We start from the raw sequence: 27,679 nt of genomic DNA on the forward strand, positions 1-27,679 counted from the left end.
GCATAATGCAGTTGTTTAATTATCTCCCTGCTTTAAGGGTTCATAAAAGTACTGATTTTAATTAAGTTAAACAACTTGAAGGTTATGATGTGCCGGTGATGAAAGTGCATTGGCAGGCAACTGAGATTTCAGCATTCATACAGGCCAATGCAACTGCATTGCTGGACTGGGGATATGATATAGATCATTTACCCAAAGGATTTCAAGAAGAAAGAGGACTCATGGGGAAACCAGTGCACTTGGATAAAGGTTTGAAAGAGCAAATGCATCAGACCCTGATAACTAATATGGCAAGAGTCTATCTCCGGACACAGTTACCGATACTCATTGGGAATGGTTGTTCTCTGTTTTGTCGACTCCATTGAATAAATCCTGATAGGTACCTGACTGTTAAATCTTGGCATACGCAGGGGCATTGCCACCATTTTGCTCTCAATGATTCTAGTAAACTACTCATGATATAATTATGTTACAAGAAACTTGGATCACTGGTGTGGCAACATTCAACGGCTTCTCTTGTTATAGTAAACCTGCGAGAAAAGTTTGTGCTGGGTGTCTTTTAGGCAGATTAATACCTTGAATATCATTAACCCAAATGTGTTGAGATTGGGAATTGAGATATCTGCTGATGAGTGATTACTGATTGTGAACGTATATGACACTGCGGGGGAATTGCTATTGAAGAAATGCAAACGTATGTATACGACTGGTTAGTAATTAGCTGCACAAGAAAATCAAATCTCAGAGTGTTGCTCAGTGGCGATTTTAATGCTTGCTGCATAGACTACTTGGTAGACAAGGGTGGGATCATACTGGTATATAGAGTAAATGGGTTGCAGAGGAGAATGGGGAAACCTGCCAGATTATGGGTAGAGTTTTGAACTGACATAGATATGGAGATTATGAATGGTACTATTCAGGGAGATACGTGGGTAGCTAGGTGAAGAGGTGGGACTCAGTCCTCTCTACATTGATTTCTTTATACGGTTTTGCAATTGTGCTCATTGCTGCTAATAAGCTGTCTGTTAGGTTTTCTGGAATTTAGTGACCATGCAAGTCTGCAGTTATGATTGAAATATGATGGTGTTAAACACAGAAAATGGGACGGAGTGGGCACTGTTCCACTTAATGAGGGGTGTAAGAGTAAGGTGGATGGATCAACACTTGAAGAACATGATGATATGCAGGCAATAGCATATGAGTCGAAGAGCTGAAATACCCCAGATGACAGCGTAGGGTGGATTTCCTCTCTTACTAATAGTTTTGAGGCAACTGGTAGCCGTTATTCTTTCATATAAGAAAAATTGAATGCTTGCATGCAGGACAGACACATCAGAAATGAAAAGAGATCTGTTTCACAAAACCTAAGGCACATTGAGCATAATATAAATTATGTGGACCAGAAGTTGGAGAAGAGGAGAGCCAAAAACATTTATCGTGACTGGTTAAAAGGGTATAACGGCTCTATGAATAATAAAGCCTGGCAGGATTTGTATGCTGCACTGAATGCTGGGTATACAAAAAAATATGGGCTACCTTTTATGGTAACAACAAGGAAGCTCAGTATTGTATGATCATCTGTGTTAGCTCTGATAGTTTGGGATCCAGTTTTGACCAATACATTTGTGTCAGATAATGAGTATGTGATGGAGTAAGACCGTCTAACTCTCCTTATCTACCAGGATATTATGTGTTCTATGATAGGCCAATGGAACGATTTACGTGTCCCAGGTCCTGACAGGGTTGCTAATGCTGTTATTCGAGCCAAACCTATAGTCTGGACAGAAATTTTGGATAACCTATTTGGGAAGATTGTTAATAGGGGTGCTATCCCCAAGTCTTAGAAAATGGCCCATTTAATCCATGTATTTAAAAAAGGTAATTGAGCTGACCCTGTGAATTACAGACTCCTCTCCCTATTGGATGGCCCTTGTAACATTGTGAATATTGCGTGAATTAGATACGTGCATGAAAGTCAACCATATACTCAGTTAGTGCCAAACCGGCTTTTGTAAGGAAGTCTCGACTGCATAAAATATCTTCACTGTGAATACGCTGATTAAGCAAGCCAGGCAACCTAATGCTTCACCTTTATAGGTGTTGTATGTTGACTTTGCCACAGCCTTCGATACTATAGATAGAAATAGGCTGTGGTAAAAATTGGAGAAGTGGGATGTGCCGAAAGCTTTGCTACGACTGTACCACGTAATGTACTTGGATAATGTCGCCAGGGTTAAGCTTAATAGGGAAGGAGAATTATGTGATGCTTTCCTGGCAAATAAGGGAGTTAAACAGGGGTGCGTTTTAACAACTCTGTTATTTAACTTATTTATGGCAGATATTGGTGATATATTTAAGAAGGTTCACAGCTTCCCTCCGAGAGTTGGGCAAAGGCAAATTGTTTGGCTTGCCTATGCTGACGATTTGGTCCTCCTGGACAACACATGTGTCTGCATTTGCAGAAGTGCACAGGCGCTATTGGAGTATGCGCAGATGAATGGTCTCAAAGTGAACATTTTCAAATCTAAATGTATGTGCATTGGGAAGGTGAAGAGTTCTAGAGATTGCATTTACACTCAAGAGGGTATATTTAAAAGAGTCAATAGTTACTGCTACTTGGGCTGTGAGGTTAGCACTGGTAGAGGTGACCAAGATTTGATGAGGAAAAGGTGGAGCAAAGCCATTGGTATCATGTTGGCCATTAAGAGTTGTGTCCACAATGCCTCGGGATATAGTGTATTAGGCATGATCACGATTTATAGACAAACATGAGTGGCCTCTATTTCCTGTACGCTGCAGGCTTCATACATAAACTACGATTACTGGTCAAATAAAGTGGAAGGTGGCATTTGGAGTAGACTACTTGGCCTAATAAGCTATTCGACTCAAATTGGAGCTAACTTCCATGAGTACTATTACTAAGATACATAGAGGTCAACTATTTGTAAAAGTTGTGACTGCCATCAAAGGTATGTCCTTAAAATGGGAATTGTAAATGCTGCTTCCCTTTGCTTCGTGAATTCAAAACAATGAACACAGGGTTCTTTGAGTTATTCAAATGTGTGAACTCCTGATTGGGAATTGGGTGTAGAGGTAATGTGCAATGCTCTTAAAAGACGTGCATTAAAACAGGATTGGGCCCAAAATCATGATCATGTCGCAACGTTAAGGTTCTTAGTGACGTTCACTAACATGTATTTCCCGTTTAAGCAACCACAACATTATACATATCAGTTTCCTTGCCAGGTGCTAAGTGTTCGCTAAAAGAGGGCGGGGCTTGGGGGGTGTTGGAGAGGCATCCCAATGGAAAGAAAATAGTTGCTGTAGATTGTGCGTGGATGTGGCACAGTTTGAAACTATTAGACATACTACTACGGCTTGTGGAGCATTGTGGAATACCTATACTAGGTGTAACGTGAAATACGTGGAGTGCATACATGGTATGGTAAATTAGCACTTCTGGTTAAACTGTGTATCTGGTCGCAGAAGGTCGCCTGCTATAGCTAAAGAGAAGGCATGGCAAGCGGTAGAGAGAGATTTAGGTATTTTAGAGAATATGGAGAAATAATAGGGCAGCAATCCTGTGACACAGTGCCAACGATTGATGGGGAAGTATGTCAAATTGAGTGTATGATCGCAGTAAAGTGGACTGTATGTAGAAGTACTAATTATGTTCTTTTCTCCTTTCTTTCTTTTAAATTATATCTTACTTTTGTATTGTAAATTTGAACTGTTTTTACTTTGGTGATGATTGTGTGAAAACGTAATTCATGACTGGAACACACAAATAAAACTATTTAAAAGAAAAGCGAGGAGTGTATAAAATCTAACTCTGACGTGGGAAGGTTCATGCACATGGTTTGGAAGTGAGCCCGGGTTCACACCTTCTGGGGGTAAGCATCCAAACCCTGAACAGGGTCTTAGGAGAGGACCTGACCCGCTGCTCTATCTGTTGGGAATCTGGAGCAGTACTAATCTCTCTTCCTATGAATGGGCTATGGTGGGCCGAGCCTTGTCGGTAGCCAAAAGGGTTATAGCTAGGGTATGGCGGTCAGCGGACGTCCCCTCGATAATGGAGTGGGAGATAGCAAAGGATAGGAACATAGCACAGGAATACTGTGTCTGGAAAATATGAGAGGATATGGGATGGGTGGGCAGGCTGCAGGGGGAATGACTAGTGCTTGGCTAGCAGAGGTGGGGGCGAAGTAGCAGGGGTTTGTAGGGAGGGGATTGTAGCTCTAGGATGGGGGTTAACAGTTGTGGGAGGGCGGAGGGTGTAGAGCGTGGCATGGAGGAAACTATGCTTATATTGATTGTTGCGACTGTTTCGAACAAAAGTGAAATAAAATGATTACAAAAAAATACATAAGTTTGCTTGCAGAGTGCCATCCAGTGCATGGAGATGGAGACAAAGAAGACCCAACCAAGGATTGTGACCAATTCCAGTGTCCATCCCAAAGAAGAGATGTTAGCCAGGAACAGCCAGGGTCTGGTGTCAGGAAACGTGCACCTTTGGCAGACAATAACAGCTGCCAGCCCCTACATAAAATAACTTACTTACAGTCTCAAATACAAAGTGTCAGCATAAGAGAAGGCACTAGGAAAAGCTATCTCGGTTGACCACATGAAATAACAGACTTTCTTAGTTAACGTCTGTAACATGTTACTAGCAATTTCACATTTAAAAAGATTAGGGAAACTTTCAAAATTGCCTGACATTGGACCATTTTTTGATGAGTGCTTTTTCATTAAAAAAAACAGTAGTGCCCTTTGAACTATCTAGCGAGCTGTATTTAAGCCTAAAAAGTGTAACGTTTCCACATTGAATTCTGATCTTAAAGACAGGTACCTGGTCTTGAGTGTGTAGTTATATTTAATCTAATATTTCTATATAAATCTCTTTTGTCTTGCAAATATATTATTAGCTTGTAATTGGTGTTGTTTTTTTACACCGTGGCTTAACATGGGCAGTTCTATTGTGTTTAACCTACGTGGCTATTGAGTGGGGTAACAGCCTAATAGAAGCTCAGATAGACATGTTATTATTCTGTCTTCTCGCCCCTTCTGCTGGCCAACTGGTCCCTTATTATGAGCACGCGTGCCTGATTGTTTGAAGGGATATTTGATCCCCTACTTCATTCAGAAATCTACATTACATACCTTTAACGGAATTGATTGCCACCCTAAGAGTAAAATAGCTTTTATCAACATGATTGTTTATTTTATTTAATTATTGATGTTGTGTAATGCAGTGCATACCACCGGGACCGCTCCGCAGAGCCTAGAAAAGAAAATAGAAAAGGGAATGTGTGAGGGGATGGAACAGAGAAACCTCACGTCTAGCCATAAGGTGTCATTAGATTACCCATTTAGATGGAAATTGGCAAAAGAGGGCTTGAAATTATATCCTGGACATGGTCATTTAGAAATAATTGTTTAAATTCTGCAGTACAAATACAGACTGGATGGATGGCATCTTCCATTGTTAACGGTTTGAGTTTTCGGGCAGTCCTTTATCCTTCCATGTAAAAAGGCAGTGATGGCATGATAGTGAAGTATGATTTTAAGGGCCCAATTCAAGGAATTGTTTGTGCAGTGAATAGGGATTTTGCGCACCACACTGCGTGCAAAATCCCATGTGTCAATTCATGGACTCGACTGTGTTGCACTTTTTCCTACTTTGCGGGGACTTCTCGCAGGCTCGGCACATCTCTGCGAGTGGGCAAGGCCCTTGCGTGAGGCACCACATAGAGCATGGGCGTGGCTTGCGCAGTGGGCAAGGAAGGGGACATAACTCGTAAAAAGGGGAAGAACAAGGGCAAATGTGGGTGTTACGAGGGATGGCCTGCAACAATTCCATGAATATGCAGAATGCGCAGAAAAACTTCTGCGTGCAGGATGCGCAGAGGCATTCTCGGTGCGTGGGCTTTGCAGGATTTCTGTACACTTTTCAATGAATCGGGCCCTAGGGGTTTCCCACAAATTCAGAAGGTCGTTTTGCAGTCTGATTGTGCATTATGTTGGTGCCCTTTATAGCATCTTCGTCAGCATTAGACTGTTGCACACAGTTACAAACTGTTCAAACACAAAACACAATATTACACATGGCCACAAAGTCACAACATTACTTGAACATACAATGCAGAGAAAATTAAAGTCACAATACTGAGAAATACAATTTGTTAGCAGACATGCAGTCTATAAAAGATCACGTGATATCCTTACGTGAGGGCAATAAAGACATTCTGGGTATTGTAGGAAAGTAGGAGGTATCACTAAATATTTTATTTGCCCAGTCTTCTTTCAGGACCATTTGTCTCTGCAGCTCTGAAGCAATTGTCAACAATATGGATCATTCTCTCCTGTAATCTAGGTCACGCCTGGCAAACCCTGCTCAACTTTCTAGCCTCTGCTTAAAGTATATTTCATAGAAAATATGTTTAACTTGGGGTCTACTCCCGAGGCATATCAGTGTCCTCATCGATTATTTAATACATGTTCAAATCAGTAGACTCTGGCGATACTATTTGACTTGCAGTACTCTTCCAATTGCTTCGACAACCAGTCAAAGTCACTGCTGGAACTTTTGTTGAATTATTGCTTTACCTAACACTATATCACTTTTGTATGCGTTACTTTTTTATTTGTTCTGTATAGATTTTATCAGATAATGTACTGGACGAAAAGGCAAATGTTGATAGTAAATACAGTACACAAAACAAATACATTGGGGCTCATTTTTTCAGGATGGAGTAACGTAAATGAAAAGTACAACAGCCATTCATAAGGCTTTTACGCGTTCCATTCACGTCATGCCCGATTTTCAATCATTACTTGGTGAGGAGGATAGAACGTTTCCAAGCTCCATTCCTCTCAGAAATACAAAAACGACCAGCATTTGCGCAGGCCGGTTCAAATGGTGTGTCTCCCAACGGGGTCCACAGGATTTATGCGCCAGTGAAAAGCAGGCGGACCCCACAGTGATCCATTGTATATGCTGCCTGCCATGTGTACATGGCAGACAGCGTTTATTCAATTTGCACGGTGGAGTCAAAAGCGCAGAAGACAAGGTGGCATAGGCACTTTTGTGCCGCCATTTACTCTGCACTTTTTCACTCCATTGTGCAAATGAATAAAATCCTGCCGCAGGCACCAGATAGGTAATTTGTCCCCACATCGAATTACGAGTTTGAATAAAATTAGCTTCATTGTGTTCTGTGGGCATTTAAACGGGTATCCCGCTAACGTGAAATGTTACATGGCATAGTGCATTCTGTAATTCAGGGCCACATGCAAAAATATGTTTGTGTGCTTTTGTTTGAAAATAGAACATTAATTTGCATAATACAACTTCCTATGACATGGGAATCGCCTATATAGTGCTTAAAAATAACCACAATGTTATGCACCATTACTGCTGGTTCAATTCTAAACACAGCATTTTCTGGGACCCAAACCACTCCAATTACCCTTATCACTAGAGGAAATCCATCAAGTTGTGAAAGAATTGGGTTTTGTCACACAAAAAGCTGGCCTTTTAGGGAACTGACGTGCCTAGCGTGAATTGCTAGATACCTCGGAAGTTGAAGCAGGATGCTTTGTCAAAGACTAGCAAAAAAAATGAGCATCTCAACCAAAGAAAAAGTTATCTCTTGACAGGCTAGCAGAGGCGTTGCTAGGGGGTGGGGGGCTGAGTGGCTATAGCCCCGGGTATTTTGATTGCAGCCCTGGATAGACGCTCAGGCGCTACAACCAACAGGCTAGCTAGCCCCGAGTCACGACAGTCTCGACAATAGTGTAGCCCCAGATCTTTTCCAGACCTAGCAACACCTCTGCCGGCTAGGGTACGTTTCTGCACTAAAACATACTGTACGGTGTGTCTCCCACCTGCATGGCTCAAGTCGAGGGTACACGTGGGTGGACAGAGTCCCCCCTACTTTTTTCAGAGGACACCTTGATGTGCTAACTTCTGGTGACAGCACCTTCAGTTCGTATGTTAATGAGTCCCTACACTATTTTTTTTTTTAGGACTTGACCCCTGCCTAACTGTCTGTTCTCCAATTGTAAACAATTGCATTTTGAATTTCAGTATTGCCATTGGCGGGGTTTGATAGTGTAAGGGTCACAGTACTGTCCGGTGTGATCTTCCCAATACAGCTCTTTCTTTTACATGCATCTCATGCATTTTATAATGGCATTGGAACGTATATTGAAACTGTTGTGGGTGCAGCACTGTTTGCTATGTTCTTCCCATTTGTGATGACCCACAATGGTGATTTGATGACCCACAATGTTGAAATGGTGTACATTTCTTTTGTTTAGTGCCAGCATCTCTTTACCCTACACATCTGTACATCATCTTGTTGGAGCCATTCTCATTTATAAGGCACTAAGAGAACGCTGAGGACTCATATCAACCCACCTTGATGATGGTCTGGAGGTGCAAGGAATTTGCAATAAGCTAGTGGACAACACCATTGTGTGGGGTAAAGATCAAGGGTCAAAGCCAGCCTATAATCTTGATAATTTGGTGAATGTTCAAGAAGTGAATGAATGTCGAACAAATAAAGGAGGACTTTTGAGTGTCAAAAAAGCCACCCAGCATCAGACAGGCTACCCCCACATCCTGTGGACCTGCATGCAAAGGGCTTTCACCAAACCCTGCAGCCAGAAGGGCCACTTGTGACATTTAGGAGCACTGGAAGATGTCTGTAGACATCAGGCAGCAATAGGTACACTGTTTATGAAGATTTACAATACAAAGAGCCCAAGACCAGGCAGTGCACCCAAGCATGTCATAACTTGAAACTCGGGAATCTAATATGTCACTCCCATTGTACTTCAGACTCTCAACCATCCACACCTTTACCCATCATCCCAGTGCCCCATAATTTTCTCAATTTTCCGTCAAACTGTCCTGTCTATTGATCTCCTCATGATGCCCTTCTTGACACCAATCTCCTTGGCAACATCACCTGTGACAGTGTCCCCCTCACCACTGCAACTCTGTACTCTGGAGATTGGTACCCCACGAAAACTGAATATGAATCTTTAAATTGGTTGCTGTGATGCATTTTCCTGCCTATCTCAAACTATCCTATAGTCCCCCTGCGGCTTACTGTTCCCCACGCTCCCTCGCACGCCGACTGGGCCTAACACCTGTCTATTGTCTTGGGTTTGTCATGCTGAATCACGCCTCTGTAACTTCTGCATTTTACTCATCAGCCCTGCACTGCATTAGTAACTCAACCTGGCTGTAACTACCAGATGTGACTACTTATGAAGTCCTGTGCTGCAACGCAACTAATCTGACTTGGTTAACCTGTGATGTAAGTGTAGCTATACTCGTCATGATACTATTGTTCCCTTTGCCTGCTGGGTCCTCTACAACACCACAGTACTGTGACATGGACCAGTACTCTGAGCCTATCTCATTTTGTCTTGTGCGTATCTGTATAGCTGATGCTGTCCCCACACATGGGGCGTGGCTTTATCAGCCTGTGCACCTACCCTAATTTTGTCCTCTGTGTATCAGTCTATCTAATGTAGTCCCCGTACCATGAGGTGTGGCTTTGCCAGACTGTGCACTAATTTTTCTACCTTTGTGTATACCTGATGTAGCACCCCCAGACCATGAGGCGTGGCTTTGCCAGTCTATGGACCTGCTCTAATTTTTCTCTTTTTGCATATCTGTATTTCTGATGTAGCCACCCTTACCATGAGGTGTGGCTATTCCAGATTATGTTTTCAAGATCCATCCGTATGTTGTAACCCTTACGCATGGTCTTGCCCTTGTAGAATGCCACATTGTACATACTGGAACTAGCGCCTAGATGCCTGAGGGTTTTGCACGCTGCTATAAATGCAAAATAAATAAAACATAAATAAACCTGATCTCTCCTTAGAATCCCTTGCCCCTGTTGCTCCCCATTGTTGCATGAATGCCTCACCCAACTCCCATGGTTCCTAGAAGAAGGACACCGGTGCTTCTTTTCCTAACCACCAATTGCATGCCTTTTCTCTGATGATGTGCACGTTAGCACATTGGCATCTACAAGTATTTCTGGGGAAGATGGTCCACATTCTGTTCAAACATCTTGTTTCACTTTAAAACTATCAAGAATGGCATACAACGGCACACTTTGATGGTTTAGTGTTAAGAAACGAGCTACAAAGATTGGTCAGGCTCCGCGTTCACAAATTCCTAGACTACAACAACATTTTTCGCACTAGAACGTTCGGGGCTACCCCCTTCCGACAACGCTCTTGGCTCATCCGGTGTTTGTCACAGCCCAGACACGTTTCTCAGAGCGTGTGCAGTTGCCCTGGAAACTAGGACGCTTTTCGTCCCACCGTAGTCACGTGCAACGTGGTACGCGACCACGTGACACACGACTCATAAGCAGTTACAGGAAGAAGCCCGGCGCTTCTAGTTGAGTCGTATTTCGTTGTGAGAAGCTTTGTCTGGTTACGTTTCCTGGTTTCCTGATTCTTGCTTGCCTTATGGATTGCACCTGTCTTGCCCTTCTGCTTAGTTGTTCTACTTGTTGTTTTTTACGAACCACGTTTTGTCTTGTGCTATTGAACCATGCCTGCCGTATGGATACTCTTTGGATTACCCTTGTCTGTCTGGATTCGCCTGCCCATTGCCGAACTCCTTTTTGCTGTACTGATAGTCTTTGGATTACGTTTGTCTGTCTAGAATCCCCTGCCATTTCCCAAACCCATCCTGCTGCAAGGACATTCTCTGAATTTCGTCTTGTCTGCTCACGTTGTTACCGGTTCCCTTGCTACGGAACCGCCGGGAGGTTTGTATTCAACATTCTCCCCGGCGACCCAAAACTAATCGTGTTAACACCTCATTCAGCGGAAGATATCAACGCCACCCAAGTGCATCTGGTTCCATACTCGAACGTTGTCTTCGCCGGAATACTTATCTGCTGAATGTCAACAACTCCTTCTGGGATTCAAGGGCAGTTCTCTCTCTCTGTCTCTCTCTGGTCTGAGGTTCTCCTGTCATAGGCGTCGATGACATCCTGGGACTAGAGACTAGTCACCCTACCATAAGGCGTCCTCGTGTCGTCGGTCCAGTGGCTCTTGGGGACTAGAGACTGGCCATCCTAGGGCTTAGGTGTCCTCGTGTCGTCAGGTTGAGCCTTACTCCTCTGGCCAGAGAAGAACAGTTCATCCCTACACGGTGGTAAGCCTTGATTCCTCTCTGATTCCATATTCTGAATGCCTTCTACTTGGTATGATTTCTCATGACTTTTTATTGCTGTTTCAGGGGAAGGTCGATCTCGTTCTTTCTGCCTATATTCTTGTACACTACCATCCTGTATTACTACACGTCAGTTCTTGTATTGTATGTAATTACTGCTTTTGTTCATGTGCAATTTATGTGGTGACCATTGTAAAATCTCTCTGTAGATCAGAATACACTCTGAGTATTGTTGGTGCGCCGCTTAAGCCAGAACGCCCTGCACTTGGAGTATTGTTGGTTCGCCGCACAAGCCTGGATGCCCCGCTGATCTCCTTCTTCTGGCCAAACTCCTACTTGGCGTGTGTGGTTTTTACCTACGCCCAAGTGGTACAATGTCTTGAGGAATTCCACAGCTACACAACGGGCTCAAGGCCGCTGGAATCCTAACATTTAGATAACAGAGTGTCCTGGCCTCTTAATCCGAGTACCATGATTTTGTCCATTGTACAAAGCAAGATCCACAGGGGCTCGCAACCAGCGTATTATTTACTGGATAAAAATACTCTTGCATTTGGTCCATCAACATGCATTGCCGCCATGGTGTCCCCACTGCTCTGCATCTGCCACCTTCCCCCAGACTGCCCAGAACTAGAAAATTGCATTTCTTCACATATGTTGGACTAACGCGCTAATAACACATTCAGCAATGCTATGCTGGCTAGGCACACTGTCCAGCCACAGTTTCTGAATGAAAGGATTACAAAAAATATCTTCCACGAGAGATTCGGACGGCATCTGCAACTTGCATCTCTCTAAATATGACTACTTCCCCTTAACTGTGTTGGATTAGGGACACTGGATGTTTTGTCATAAATGTGAAATGAGATGGCGAACTGTAGTTTGCAGTCCGAGCTGTGCCTCCCTGCAAAAGGCAACCCCCTTGCCTATGAAGCTACTATACAGTAAAAAGAAATACTAGGCATCTAGAATACTGTTCACTGTACAATACTCTTGAGTGTTCACAGTTGCAGAAAAATGGCATTGCTGATCAGAATGAATGTGGTTCAATGGCTCACATGATATATTTTTACCTAGGTCTCTCCTGATCTAAAAACCCTCTCTCCAGCAAGTGGGAATAAGGTTGGTATCAGCAACATGGGTGTCCCCAGATGTTTTGAACTTCAATACCGATGATTCTCCTTTCACTAAAATATTCGGTGAACCAAAGGTTGTACAGTACATATCACTCCCAGTCTCCCACAACTAAAAGCAGAGTACTGAACAATGCAATCCGAGCCCCACACACTTGCACCATGCCCTCCATCATCAAAATAAGGGGTATACAACAAAGCGAAAGTAAACACCATGAGTACTTTTCTGTCCACAAGATGCACTAGCAGGTCAAAGCTGCAGAAGAAGGGAATTGCTTAACGCAATGAGTTGTTGTCTGAAGTCTTTCCTTTGGCGGAGAGTGGGCTCAGTTGGGTCAACACAAAACTGTGGTGTTGCAGCAGTGATGGCTTGGAGCTCGAAGAAGTGGTAAACAGGCAGGTGGTGTTGAGTTGGGGATGATAGAACACTCTGTCTGATTCGGATTTGGAAACACCAGAGCTTCAGTGTCAGTATAGAGGCGAAACTTACAGTCAAGCGCCAAGGTTATAAATTACTCTAGCTGTTTCCGTGCATCAGTTTAGAAGAATATCCTTGGCTTACCAGTTAGTACCCCAAACCTCCCTGTTTCTTTTAGCACATTGAGCCACTTTGCAAGGCTAAAACAGTCTACTACTGGGCAAGGATTTGGTCAAATGAACAGTTGGTCACATTTAGCAAGGCCCTCTGCAACCTTATCTCACAGGATGGTGGCAGGTCGCTCCCTTTGCTCAGACACAGCTGCATGATGTTGGGTTGCGCGAGTATTGGACAGGGCTAGACAATATGAACAGTAATAGTAAGCTGGCCATAAGTAATGCCTATGGAGCTAAAATGGCACAGGACATCTTATGCAAAGTAGGACAATGTGCCCAGTTGAGTAGATACTGGGACGTAAAGCAATTGTTTGATTATGAAACATACCTAGATAGCGTTAGTCCTAGGCATATGAGAGTACTTTACATAAAGTTGCATTTGGGCATGCTTCCGGTTGCAAGTTTATGCTATAAATGGAATAATAATGCAGCAGAATGCCCATTTTTTCCACACCCAATTGAAAGTACCACCCATGTTGGTCCTAACATGTCCTCAATATTTGGATTTGAGAAGAAGATTCGTAAGACCACTCTTCAGCGAGAGATGTGTTAAAACTACGTTGGAGGCAATGTTACTTTGTAGTCTTTCCACTGATAGCCTGGCAGTCCACTCCACTTCGAATTATCATTTCATTGCGCAAGCTTGGCAAAGAAGACAGACCAAGACAGCAAACTCACTTAAAACATGGACAAGTTTTGTGATATGTATTGTTATAGCAATTTTTCAGTGTTGGTTTAAAGATTTCTGGGCTAACTAAGGCAATATTCCTTTTATCTATAATGTCATTATTTTCTATTAGGAATCAATGATTGTTTTATTCTTTTTTTTATCTAAGCATGGTGATGTGTGGTGGTTTCGCTTTATTGATTTTTTCTATTGATGGAATTCAAATGCAAATAATTGTTGGTGCTTTAAGTATGATTCTGGGTGGAATTATTACGATATGGAATCAATGTTATCTGGATCCCTGTATTTGTTAGAGTCTGACGTAAACTGATGAATTTGTGAATTATATGTTGACATGTTGCTTTTTGGTATTTAATACCAAAATAAAGCTGATATTGAATTTAAATGATTGGTATGGAAGGTGCCAGAAGCAAAGTAAAATAATTTCAGAGATGCAAGGAAAGTCAGGTGACTCTTCCATGGTCCCTTGATTGCTGGCGGGACCATTCCAGGGTATTTTATTCTGCACTTCCTAGCCAGGAGGTTCTTAGAGAGCACTTTCAGGGGCCATCACGTCCAGTGGACAGGTTCCTGGGTATATGTGGTCCCAATTGCAGTAAGCCTATTCCTGCCAGCGGTTCATCCCAAATGTTCCTCAGGGATGATTAAGGAAAAAGGCTTGAGCTTTTCTTGAGGTCTCTGTCTTCCTACCTCTACAACTGGGGGCTAATGTGCAGACTATTCACCCAACAGATTTTCAATTATAACATTTTGTCTTCAGATGTCGATTACATGGAGGTTATCACCACCTTAATAGTAATCAGCAGTCTACTACAGCAGATTGGTTTTGTTCTATTCTACTGAAAGGTGTTCAATCCAAGCTGCTGTCTCAGAGTCCTCTGGTGATGTCATACCAAAAATACGTTTCTTGCAGGATGAGAGGAGGGGGAAACAATGATGAGCAGCCCTGGGGGATTCCAAGATGGTTGAACTCTCTTGTGGAATTGTGATTCTCTGATTGATGATCCTACTATGCTCCTCTCCTGTCTGCATACCTCATAGAGTCTCTTAATTTCCATCTTGTTGTGATTTTGTGTCCTGGCAGTACTTGTAATTTGCACTTAGCCTCACCTTGACCACTGGGGAAGTCCTTGTCCTCTTGAAACATGACAAACCTTTCCTGGGGAAGGGTAAAGCTTTTGCTAGTGTGTTTTGCATCAAAGCTAGTCCCTGACAGTGAATATACAGAAGGTCTTGACTATGAGGGTCTCTAGAAACCAAGCTGATAATAGAAGTATGCCAACAGACTTTGGAAAGTATAATTGTGAATTCCCAAATACCACCATATCATACACAGACATGGCTTGTATTTAGATTTGTCATCTCCCATCGGGGTCTGGGAGTACACAATTATATGATTTACATTAGATTCAGGTTCCCCACCATTAAATACTGATTCTGGCTGTTGGAGACTTATTCTTCATCAGTCTGTTGGCAGGAATGCACATGTCATGTCACTGTATATGGCAGCTGCTGAGAGGTGTACGTATACAGGCCAGCCGAGTTACATGCTTGCACTAACATTTCATCATGGGGCCTTGTGAAAGGGTAGTCTGATTGGCAAACCTCAATTCAGAGACAGATTTGCCAGCATCATTGTATTAATATCAATCAAAATGTCTCAGGCTAATCCAAACTCAGAGATGGCATTCAATCACAACCCCATCTATGTTGAAAGAACTGCAAAAAGAAAAGAATAATGACACTTACCGCTTCCAGTGAAAAAAAGGATCCCAATTGTTAGGATTTTAATAGCACTTATCCCAGCACATACTTGATCACATCAGTAGAGACAGAACGTTGCACAGAAGAGGATTGTAGTGCAGTTGTATTAGTGAGCATGAAAAAATTGTATTGTTCAGTAAAAATATTCAACAACCGCCCTTTTAAAAAATGTACAGTTGGAGTAAGCTGAAGCAACATAATACCACTGCAGAGCAACCATAGACCAATGGGACCACATCAAAGAACATTTATAGAGGTGGATGCGTGTGCTGCACCCACACTATGAATGTGTGTTCCCACAAATTGCTATGCTTAAACAGGCATACACTAGGAAACATACTGTAGCAATTAGACTTAAACTTGCTTTTCATTATGGGCAGACATAAATCCTCCCATGAAAAGATGTGAATCTGCATCATTACAAGAGAAAAGACCAAGAGAAACAGACCTCAAGCACCAGGTGCTTTTCAGGAGGTTGACACATGACTCTATATTGCTGGACATCCAAAGCCTGTATTACTGTATAGTTGCACATATGAAGGACATGGCACCCAAATGAATCCACCCTGACCAGTTGGGATTAATTCATTACAAGGGTTTCAATTATAACATAAGGATGTATGGAGGTGGTGGTGGATGCCACTTGTGGTCCTGCTACTAAAAGCAGAAAAAAGCTCATATCATCATTATTGGGGATTTCCCAAAGGTTATTGATACATTGGGATTTGGTCTGTCAAGGTCTGTCAACCTCATCACGAATGGGTGTGACCAGATCCCCACCCTATCTGTGAGGTGCCTATTTGGAGGATAACAGTTGGGAGAAGTTGGGCATAATGAGGTAGGATTGACTGCATAGAGGTTGCTTCAATTCCTCAAAGGACTCACCACTCTGGGTCAGGTGTCAGCTGAATGTGAGTTGGGGGTTGGTTGTGCATTTGGTGAATGGGTACGGTTTGGGTAACTAGAGTTTCATATGTGTTCTGAGCTGGATGTCAGACTGCCCCACAGCTTGCCAAGGTTAGAAATTGCTTGTCCACAATCTTTGAATTTATCTGTCTGAAACTCTCTATCATCAGGTTCTTAGATTGAAATAACGTCCTCTGGACAATTTGTCAGCACATCCTAGAGAAGACCACCAGGTTCTATGACCAAATTCTCTCTCTGGTATGGAGCCAGACATCTTTATGATCATAGCAGGCCCCCACAGTTTGAAGTGCACATACCCTGTGGTAGTATCTATGATGGGTTCTTGCGAGTTTACATTCCACAAAGAAACGTAAATTATTGTGGTTAACAGTCAGCCTGCAGAGACCCATGGATGAAGGACTGAAAATGACTTGCTTCACATTACTTTGGCTTCTCTTTCAAAATTTCTCATATACATCTTGAGCCACAACTTTGTTCTCGAGTGTTGGTAGGCCCTCTACAAATAACACTAACAAATGGATGGAGAACCTGGGGAATCCTCCATATACCACCTTTGGTGCCAGCATCATGGAGCTATGGTGATCAGTGGACACATGGGATACCCAGCTCCCACACTCTAGTCTCTAGTGTTTCATCCTATCATATATCCCATTTCCGTGGATGCCCCACATCATATGTCCTAAGGGGTAGTGACACAGAAAATGTATATTCACCTGTAGGTTCCCTGTTGATGGACAAAGTAGAGGGCTCTCATGCCAAGAACTGACTCATAATGGGGGGATTTATTTATTTATTCCTGTCATGATAGGTTAAAGGGACATGATCAGTGAGCAAAGGAAGTGTCTGCCCATGAGGTGATACTTAAAAGCCTTCACTGCCCACTCATTGCCAGACACTCAAATTCGATTCAATTGCTGCATAATTCCCTTCTCTGGAATACAGCTTTTGACTAATGTTATATTGTGTTAATATGCTTTTGTGTTCAGCTGAATCGCCATTGTAGAAACTTCAAGGAAAGGAGCCTTTACTTGCTTGTATGTTACCTGTAAACTGATGTACATTATACCTTGTTCGCTGCCTCCTCACTCCTGGGTGTGAACTGATCCCTGCCCTATCTGTGAGGTATCCATTTGAAGGATAAAAGGTTGTGAGTAGTTGGGCATAATGAGGATCGATTGATTGTTCACAGAATGCTTCAATTCTGCAAAAGACTCATGACTCTGGCTCATTCATAATAAGAGATAGGGTTGCACAGATTTCAGTTGGCCTGCCAGGAGTCCAGCCATTGAACATCTGGGGATGACTCATTGATAGCATTTGACTAGTTCTACTAAGGTCCTATGACAAAGTAATATTTTTTTGTGATAGGCCGTGGAGCTGGCATGCCCATGGATGCTGTGAGCCACCAACAGCTTCAAGATGTAGGCTGTGTGCCACCAAAAGCTGCATAATGTAGGTCTCAAAGGAGGTAAACTAGGATCCCCCATGCACACACTCACCAGCCTATCATCAGCCCTGAGAGAAATTAACCGTACCTGAAACATAGAGGACTCAAAGATTAAGGGGGACAACATTGGTGAACCTGAGACCCATTAGAGTTGAGCCCTCTGGCACAATATTCACAAAGTATGGAAGCTGGTAAAAGACCTAAGTGACCCACTGCTCAACATAGTAACCATGGAACCCCAAAGCCATCCATACCTGATGGAGTTAGTAAACAATTTGACCTACCAATTTATTTGAGGCTGCAACTGGATTCACTAGGCTTGACTTGTTGTTACACTACCCAAACTCACTCTCTTTGGAGCCCTCCCTGCTGAAACTCCTCTTTGTTATGTGGTGAGTCAGCAGAAGACACAGACCCTCTGGTGACATTGTCATGATTATTTATTAAAGTAAGTATTTATAAGGCCTAACTTTCCCTATCACTATGGGAATTACATACCTATTTTACCGACTAATGTGCTTGTCAGTCAGTCATGGAATTGCAAATAAAGAAGTCTGCTGTCCAAAATTACACCAACTGACTCCACCACTATGTAAACTAACTTAGGCTTGGAGAATTACTCCTTTCTCCTTTGGATACTTTTAGTATCAGTCTGTTAATTAGTGAAGGATTCTTAAATATATTTTCGTTACTTCTTTGAACCGTTTCTGTAACTATTCAATGGGCATCAAATTTTTCCTCTCCCTTTTGGGATCTCTTTCATGGGATTATTAGATGTTTCACTTTCTTGACTGTAGATCTTCTTTCTCAGTAGGGAACTTCTCAATAGTTTCGCCTCTTGGGCTCTCCCTTTTTCTCTTGACTTGCTACAAGACTGACTGTGTTTCCAAATTAGTACTGAGACACGTTGGTTCTACAATATGATGATCCCCTCTTCGAGGTCACTCATGACTCCTGCACTCCTGATTACATTCTCCTTGAAAGGAGAACGTCTTCTGGAGTCAGGTTCCTTTGGACCCTTCTTGCCTGCTGTCGACCGCAGGTTGCTTTCCTTCTTTGGCCTATTGTTTCTCAAGGTCTCCCCTCTGCTTTAGTTTTTTTGCCTCGCTTCATTGCTTCGGTCTATCAACATGTGACTGGGTGCCTTCTGGCTTCCCCTTCACAATGATCTCGGCAGAGTTGTTTGGAATGTCAGTCCACCACAAATGTTTCCCTGTGGTGCAGCCACCATCTATTTGCAGGTTCATGACCTGCTGGATTCTCTCGATGGTGCCATGCTGCAGTGTTGGCATTTTGCCCAATATGCTGTAGTGAGTTTGAAACTCGTGGGTTCTCTGGCTCCTGCTTCCTGCAGGTGTCACAACACTCTGGGCCTTCCAATGCTCACATCTGGTTCCTTCTCTCTCTCTCTCTCTCTCTCTCTCTCTCTCTCTCCCTCTCTCTCTCTCCCTCTCTCTCTCCCTCTCCCTCACTTAATCCCTCAAGGTTATGTTATAAGACCTACTTGTTTAAGTGGATTGGTTATTTCTATTTAAAGGGACATAGTCCTTTTCAGAATAATTATGGCATCTGTGCGGAGTTTCATCATCCCAATTAGTAAGTAAAGAGGTTTCTAGAATTTGAGAACATCTCATTCATGCCATAGCGTGTGCCACTGTATGGAGTTCGTCACGGGGGGAATGGGTGTCCTTGCCCCCCAAGGGTGAGTCTCTCCCAGTGAGAACCCACTTGCCTCTACCCCTAGGGAGGGTATTGCAGAATGGGTGCCTCTCCTATGATCACAGGAAGGGGCTCCCTCTTGAAGAAGGTCCAAATTACCTCAGTTAGTCACACTTATCAGATGTTTGTGGAGCCATGAAGATCAACACAGCAAGATCTCTGTTTGATTAGTCAGTTGGGCTCTGAGAATTTGTTGCTAGTGACTAAGAGCTATGAAAATACCAGTCATGAGGAAGGAAAGAAAAGTGTAGCTGTACGCTTGTAGAGTGAGTGCAAAGAGGGTTTTTTCCATTGCAGACAAGCAAGGATACTGAAATGGTTTGAAATACCCAAAATGGAGACGATTCACGCTGGGATGCTCATACCAACCAGCTGATCCAAGCAAATACTATTTCAATATTGCTGTCCAGTTTCTGTGCTCATCAGTTCCATATAACTGAATCAGAGCTGATTTAAGGATAGGGCCAGAGTAATGTCAGAGGTTAAAATTAATTCTAAATCTTCCAGCCATCACCACTTATGTTCTGTCCTGCTTCCTGAGAGTTGACAGTGAACTCTGTAATTGGGTGAAGCTCGGGTGAACTACAACTAGTCAAGATCTTTGGAAATTTGTTTCAGACTACCCTACAGCTCTGTATTCAAAAGTGTCTCTGTCATTTTGAAAGTAGTCTACCTGAAATTATTTAATTTTCCAGTTCTTCAGGAGACATCAGGATGTCTGACTGAATTCTCTTTCTAATATGGCCCCATGACAACTCATGCAAGCTTGCAACCTTCTAACAAAGACAACCTATTATTGTTAACTGACGGTTTGTGGAGTCCAGCGATTCCACAAGCAGTTAATTTGTCATTCCTCGAGATTCCCCTTTCAAGTCTCTTGTGTGCTTTTCCAGACATCACAGGGTTCTCAGAGTGGTAGTACACCCTCTACATAAAAAGCAATCAGTGTGGTGGGGAACCCTGGGTTCTCGCATATAAAGCTTCTGAGACCAGCATCAGATGTTGTATGCTGATCCTAGGCTCTTAGGGTTCCCCCCTCCCCTCCCATCCCTTAGCCTCTCGCATGTGACATTATCAGATGTCCGACCTTCTAGAAATACTCTTTTCCCATTGACCTGACACACGCCAAAGTGTAGGGACAGAGCCTATTCCTTTGCCCAGCGTTATAATACATGGGTTTTAATATTTGACCCTAATCATCATGCTTCCAATGCATCCCTTTGTCCAAAAGATCAGTCAGTATCTGTTGATAAAGCCATTAGAGAGTGGAAGTCAATAACATAAAATAGCACTATTTGTAAATGCTGTTATCTTTTTCATATAGTAGTGTTTCAAAGATCCTTGGCTACAGCGGTCTGGTCTAACATGGCGACATGTTCCTTGCAGTCCTATCTATTATACTCTGCTCCACTGAGTAAAGTAGGTCGCGTCTCACCGGGTTTGTGGTTTAGCCAAGAGAAGACCACCTGTACAAATGGGTAAAGTAGAATAACCGAGAGAGAGACTGTGCCCAGTATTCCAAGAGAGTGATTTATTATTTTTTACAAAGTGCCCTTTGTGATGATACGTGTTTCGGTCTCCCTTGTGACCTTTTTCAAATCAGGGCATTGTCATATAGTACACAACATATTAATTGACTGCAATATATGATCAACTTCCTCTCTTTTAAAAAGGTGGAAGGCTTTAATGTAATTGTCACCACATTTGAGATGATCAATATCACAGATAGTCAGGAGATAGTAGATGGCCTTGCAAAGGCTTATTGGTTTCAGTGAGTGTGGAAAAGTTGAACTATCTGGGTATCTACATTATACATCTCCTCAGTCCATATGTTAACATAACATTCAACAATTGTGGCTGACTTGTCAATGCACTGCCAAAAGTTGACAGAATTAGAAACCTTGCATAATTGATAGGATAGTTTACATTAAATTAAATTACCATAAAGCTAGTCTATATATTTAAATCGATAACAATGAAAATAAGTTAACATCCCACCCTCCTATATTTGGACTATTCAGAAGAAAATAGGTGTGTTTATTTAGACAGACAGGCAATCTTGGGTGGAGAGGAAAACTCTGTTGCCTACAAAAGAGAAATGTGAAATATGGGTGTCAAATATTAAATGTTTTCTTTACATGGCCCTGGTACCGTCTCATTGAGATGGGAGGACAACCTGCTTAGATAAGGAACTGGCAACGTTTCCTTTCCCAATAGTGTTGGTAACCAGGGGAAGGTTGAGGTCATGGAATTCCTTTTCTGAAGTAACCCTCTGCTGCTTGTGAGTGCCAGAGATAGTTTAGAATGACACCTATCGTTCACCCAGAAACACATATGTCTCAGAACATGACAGTTGAATATGTCCATAAAAGAAAAGGTATGTATGTGATTGTGGGCATAATCATGTTCTTCATCTTGATCTAGAATAAATAATGTGGTCGTGACACCAAAACAAGTAAGGTCAGCCCTTTCCCTCGGACCAACTCATGCTTCACTATAGCATCCAATTTCACAACCTTCAAATAAAGCACTATTACAAAGTAGTTATCACCAGGTTTGACAGCGATTTACCTCTTGCACTGACAAATCTAAAACAAATGAATATATTTATTACACAGATGGCAGTGCAATACAATGTGTTTCCTGTGACTCATCAGTGTGGCCATCACACAGACTTTTGTGGGATTGCATCTCTCTCAAGCCAAGCTACACTTCACAACAGCACACTGCTCTTAAGTCTCAGTTATATAGCCAGCAACTAGTGCAGCTATTTTGAAGCCTTTCATATTAGGAACACAACCAGATTCACTTTATGCAGAATCCCCAACTCAGAATTTCCATCCAGTAGTAGAAACTGGTGCATGTGTCAAACAAGTAATAATATACAGATATACAGTGGCATACCTACTGCTGCCCCAGTGAATCTCTATGAGATATCGAGATGTGTTATCATTTAGCTCGACACACTATCCAACAACTTAAATGCCACTTAAATGGACACATCATATTTTATACACCTAATGTTCTTGGTAGACATTAACCATTTTGATAAACCCTTACTGGACACTTCTTCCATTCACACCACATTTCAGATTACTACTCCACATGAGGATGGACCTAATAAAGTGCAGTTGCATGCCCAGCTCTCCCACAAATGTTTAGGTAAAATCCTACATCTTTCCACACACAAGGCCCACCACGTAAAATCCCATATTAAAAAGATTGTAATCACAGGGCATCAAGGATTCCCTATGTAAATTAGGGCAAACATATACTCCACCGGCTCTTAAGCATTAATCACATGCCCAGAGAAAGATAGAGCAAAAACCCTCACACCACTACCACTCCTTAACAATTGGAGTTTATTAATTGATGATTACTTACTTGTCTTAGGTTTGTCCAATGTAGTGATCCTGCTATCTGTCCAATATACTCCTAGGCTACGTAAATCAAAAAGGAGACATACATCCCTACAAACAAACACAAACCCAAGTATTCAATAGCTTTACAATTCTGATTATTAGATTGATTGGTGTAAACACCTTGAACTAATTATATGAAAGTCTGCACTGTTTATCACCCTTCAAAAGACAATAGGTTATTTGTGTAGTAAAGTACAGATTATATCACAATCTAAATTAAAACAATGCATGAAAGCATATTGTTTTAGACCTTAATCTCCATCTCAGGCTGTCTAATAGCCCTCATCTTGACATCCAAGTTGTGGGCTGTGTTGACCCACTCTGCTATACTATGCGGCATCACTCTGCTATCTATGGTGCGAGAAACAGTAAAATGGAGCCTAAACCAGCGTGTTTTTAAACACACAAAAAGATGGCTGCACAACCTGCCACCCATGGTGCATGTGTGGTGGAGCAGAGCACACGTTGCAGAAAAAGTGTCAGTGGGCTCCATGACAAGTAAACATAGAGTGCAGAGGGAGAAGCAGCACTTTGCAAGTGAAACTCCAAAATTTGCCTGTAAATGACATTTACTTTGCTGCTGAAACTTCAAAATGCTGGTACATAACATTTTCCAACACTCAAAATCTTGCTTGGAACTAAAATTCATTTAATCTAATGAAGCATTGTGAATTTATAAGGTCCTGGAATGTTAAGAGCAAAACACCTTCTCAGCAAAACTGGATTGCCTCTGAATGACATCTCTTGTCAAAAAAATCTTTGTACAGCCACACTGGGCTACCTGTGAGTGACAGCCCCTGTCAAATGGGCTCTACTGATTAAACTTTAAGGTTGTCTAAACTAAAGATCTGGCGGATTAGCAAATATAAAATGACTGTTGCTGAAAGGAACACGGATCTCAGTTCTTTGGATCCCACAAGTTAAATCAAGAATGTAAATGCAGCAAGTTTTTTTATGCTGGATTTCAGGTCAAGAAATTAAGAATTAACCTAGGCTGGCTCGGCCTGCAAGGGGTTGACAGACAAGTTTCCACCACAGGGGATGGCATAGCTCTCAGCAGATGCTCACTGACACATGATAATTGTGGGGTATGCCAGACTTGTGGCTGCTGCCAGGGACTAAACAATGGCAAATTCTCCAGGCCAGGAAATGGACATGTGAAGAGGTCATAAACTAGGCTTGCAGAAGGAAATCCCAAAGGTGGGGGCTGCTCCTTGCCTCCGAGACAGACAAAAGGTTGAACATTTTCTGCTAAAGAATATGTTATGAACATTTTTAGAGATGCATAACTCGTTATCAGAAGTGGTGAAAAATATAAAACGGGCAGATTTGTTTATCTAATTTTTGGCCCTACATTTTAAAAGTTGGTGGAACTGTGTAGCATATTCTGAACAGGAATGGCAATATATGTGGTTTTATGCGAACTGTATTTATGCTACAATTGTTAAACTATGCACACACATTCCTATGGTAAAGGTGCATATTTGTGGAAATTTGGAGACATTTTGGAAAATGTTTTCAGGGCAAAATGGACAAAATGCTGCAGAAAGGCAAAACAAGGTCTCACAGCTGTGGGATTTTGATGAACAGATACTCCATAAAATATGTAATCCTTGTATGTGATTTTCATAGAGGTTGCAAATGGATAAGTATGTATTTAGGACAAAATTCAATTTTGATACTAGTGGCTAGGGGAGGTTTCTAAGTACTGTAAAAATCAAACCATAATCCTGACATCACCTGTCTTTCATCCAATCACCCGGATACAAAGCGGAGATGAGGCTCTGATCCAATCCCATTTCACAGGGCCAAGTTTAGTTCAGCCGGCCCATACACCCATTTGATGATGTAATTTGACAGGTCAAATAGGGACATCTGATAACACATATGACACAGTCTCTCTTCTGATTTCAGCAAAGCACTTTGATCCAGTATTCAACATCCAGCCTTCAACATCCTTCTAGATGCAGGTGCCAACCACCAGGCCAAGCAGTAGCTGAACCATTTTCAGCTAGGCCTCAATCCTCAACTAATCCTCACAACTCAGTGAAGCGCTGTGGTGGGGGAAGCATCCTGAAACTATTTGGCTTGCTACCATAAATGCTTGCCTGCTGAACTCGCCATCCCGTAGATCTGAAATATCCAGAAACAAGAAGGGCAAATCCCGTGCAGTTCCGGTGACCGGCCTAGCTGATGTGTTGTCCTTCCCTGATAGACCGACACAATTGACCAGAACTTTGACGGTCCAAAAATCTTAAATCCCATTGGATTGTGAGTATTAACAGGACGCTAGAGAACTATTCTATACCTTGCCTTATCTTGTTCCACCCTAATCTCTGAATTATCACTACTTTCATAACCAGAAACAGTGTCAAAATCTTTAGTGCAATCCTATCCTGTCTATTTGCTAAAGCATCATTTTCATAGTCACTTTTATTTGTGTAACTCTTATCCATAAATCCCACTTTGAGTGTGTGGACTGGTTCCGCCGGGGATGACGCTGGGGATTTGTTACTGAAGTCATGAATCTTTCTCATAGCTTACTTCGTCCCAACCCGGTTGTCTAGTTTGAATACTCTAGTCTTGAATAAAAGCATAACCCATATTTTCTGGTTTTAAACTGAAGTCCTTGTCCAAATTTGCATCTTTATTTTCGAAAAACACCTCTCACTAAAACCTCTATAACTCCCTCAGTTTTAAAGATAGTTATCAGTGGGAATTGAAATTTTGTTTATAACATCCTTAGCTATCTCCACAACTAAAAACCACATCGCAGAACAGTGTATTTGACCCATTTCTCTTCAATATCACATAGTAAAAGTTTGCTGCAAATTTGCAATTTCAGCCAAAGTACACGTGTCTTTTGCGCATTTCAAAGTGCTTTTTCCATCCCATCATGACTTGAAGTGTATATTGTGGTTCATATTATAGCCCATGCATGTTAGGACCTGATTAGTGTTGCTTTCTTTAGAATTTGTCTCCATTTTAGCATTTTGACCATTTTGCAGTATTTCACCAAGCCATTTCACCTGTCATTTCAAAGTGTCATTTGCCAAAATAAGGTTTTCTCTCTGGTGTGGGAGGGAGGATTGCCTATAACTCTATACATTGTATTTAATTCCTGAAAACCTGCTGATTACTCACTTGGTGTAGGATTGCTCATTTGTATTTAAACAAAACTTTGCAGGGGGAACATTAACCTTAACGCTATCTGTGTGAAAAACAAGACTGTTCTTTTTCCCTGAGTTTTCTATTTCGCCTCCTTATAAGTGAATTAAATGGTTTGACTTATATTTCTGAATTTTATTGTCACCCTTTGGGTGATTGCTGCCCCATATACCTATCTATAGTAAACCTATGTGTGATTTGAATATTAAATAAATAAATACATCTTTACCTTTGCAAACTAGCTGATTCCTGGTTCAGTGTGACCTGGGGGATATTTTGAGTAGGGTGTGATATGCGTGGTATGTCATTCAGAATATTGAACTTATAGACACAAATAAATAAGGTTTCCTTTGCGCACTACATGCTAGGCGAGACTTGGGTGTGTGCCTGATTGAAATTCCTTACAAAGTACAATAACAACACCACACCTTTTTACTATAACAGCTCTATACTGGACCACATAATCTACAAGTATGGCTGATTTGTGATGCAGGATGTTTTAATCGGGATACATCTAGTTCGGGGGAATTTTTCCAACTACACCAAATAAGGCACACCTAATATTTTGTTTAACAAAGTCCTTTTTATGACCTGGGATATGCCAGTTTAACGATATTGATTCCCTACAGCCTTGCTCCCCTTTCAATTCAAGAAACACACAGGGTTGCAAAGAAAGTATATTTATTAATGTAATAGGAATGATCAAACCAATTTAAAATATACACAAATTGGAGATTATCCTCATTCTCAATGAAATCCTGAGGCCTAAGGTTGCTACAATTGAAAAATTATCATATACTGGTTAATTGAATTGGGTTTTAACTTGAGTGTACACTTTTCAAAGCACCCACATCACCATATGTACATTTGGCTTTCCCCAAGCGCACATTCCCATGCATTGAAAAGTGAATGAGGATTCAGAGCAAAGCTTTCATTTTATAGAAAACAAAATTAAATCAGAACATCCTTGCCTATCTAAATCTCCCTATTTTTCATTATTGGAAAGAAAAACCTCCCCTTTACTCAATAGACATGTCAGTATTTCAAACAGCGTTCTAGGAAATTCTGTTTAAAGGTAGGCCGATTAACATTCCTGCATGTAAATAGCTTTCAGAAAGAAAAATGCATTTTTAATCTGTATGTTTGCTAGATTCCCTTCAGTTGTGTTTCTTCTGCATTACTGTCTAAAATGTGTACATTTGCCATGTTTCAATGGGCAATTTAAAGTGTGAAAATGGATGACAGTTAGACCCTATCCATATTTCATTGGGTGGTTAAAATCCAATAACAGGTCCCTGCTCAGTGATATAACCAGGTAATGACTTCAATTGTATTATTTTCATAGGCATGTCCATAGTGAGCTATTATATGGCTCCCAGTCTATACTTGGTCATTGCATAGTAAAGAAGTCAGTGATCTCCCAATATACAAACAATTTGGGTCTACTTGATCAAATCCAAAGTTTCCAGAAGCAATTACACTTCAGAAATATCTAGTAATTTCCTAGGATGTTCAGTCAATTGACATATCGCCCTTCCCCTGCATACTTTCACAAATACTAAAGGCTGGGAGTTAATCTGTTCCAATTTAGAGTATACC

Source organism: Ambystoma mexicanum, chromosome 8 (assembly GCF_040938575.1).
Source record: "Ambystoma mexicanum isolate Mex_15411 chromosome 8, UKY_AmexF1_1, whole genome shotgun sequence".
NCBI classification, from domain to species: Eukaryota; Metazoa; Chordata; class Amphibia; order Caudata; family Ambystomatidae; genus Ambystoma; species Ambystoma mexicanum.